Below are 895 nucleotides of genomic sequence, written 5' to 3' on the forward strand. Positions count from 1 at the left end.
ATGAAGGATAAAAGAAAACTTCATGTGCATTAAAATTTTGTTATGTAATAGCTAGATGCATTTGACAGTTACTGTGTTTTGTTTGTTTGATATGGCTTAGAGCTTGAGCAGGAAGTTGTAGTTTGAGATGTTTGAGAGAGGTTTAAATACTTCACAGGTATTCAGAGTGCTACTCTTAGTTGGATGTGTTACGTAGAGCAGTTCCTCAAGTTTTTTTTTTTGTTTTTTTTTTTAATTGCACACTCTGCCAGAAAGAAAAATCTTTGAGCATGCACTTCCAATGTTTTGATTTCTGTTCATAAATTAAATACATGTCCAACATACTCATGTTATGTATGTTACAAAACGTACAGAAATGGAAACTAAAAGAGATAATGATGCAATACACAGTATTTAAAAATATTTTTTATTCATTAATGATGCAGAACATTTTTTTTCCTGTGCCTCTGTGGATTGATTTGATGTATGGGAACTGCTGAGTCACGGCCTGAGCCACTGATTGATCACCTGGGGAAAGGACTGGGTACCCTGGGAGCACAGGGCAATTCAGCTGTGTGACCAGAGAGAGTGTAGCCTGGCTGCAACTCTCCTAGACCTTATTTAAGGGCTGACTGCCACTGGGGAGGGATTTCTGGTTGGAGATCCCTCCTTTGTGGAGTCCTTTCTGCAAACCTAGATCTTTGGAGACAGGTGAGCACACTTATTTCCTGTGAAATACCATCCTATTTGTGCTGGTCTCTTTGTTACATTTTTGTAACGTCCTTCCACTGTGCTAATCTTTCCCACTGTAAAGTTTGCACGCTCCCTGAGTTCTATGCAGCCTGCTTTGGAGGCTACTGATTTAGCATATCTTTAGAGCTGGTCAACTAAAAACCAGCTGTAGAAGTTGTGTAAA

The 895-nt window shown here is 39.1% G+C and overlaps 1 long non-coding RNA gene across 2 annotated transcripts in view; it reads left to right on the forward strand.

Moving 5' to 3' along the window:
- The first annotated feature begins 587 nt into the window (after positions 1-587).
- Positions 588-895, forward strand: part of LOC104910517 — a 24,215-nt gene continuing 23,907 nt past the window's right edge. For both annotated transcript variants that reach the window (XR_002113915.1, XR_002113916.1), the window contains exon 1: positions 588-690. This is a non-coding gene — a long non-coding RNA (uncharacterized LOC104910517). The remainder of the gene's footprint in view (positions 691-895) is intronic.

Source organism: Meleagris gallopavo, chromosome 4 (assembly GCF_000146605.3).
Source record: "Meleagris gallopavo isolate NT-WF06-2002-E0010 breed Aviagen turkey brand Nicholas breeding stock chromosome 4, Turkey_5.1, whole genome shotgun sequence".
In the NCBI taxonomy this organism is placed as follows: Eukaryota; Metazoa; Chordata; class Aves; order Galliformes; family Phasianidae; genus Meleagris; species Meleagris gallopavo.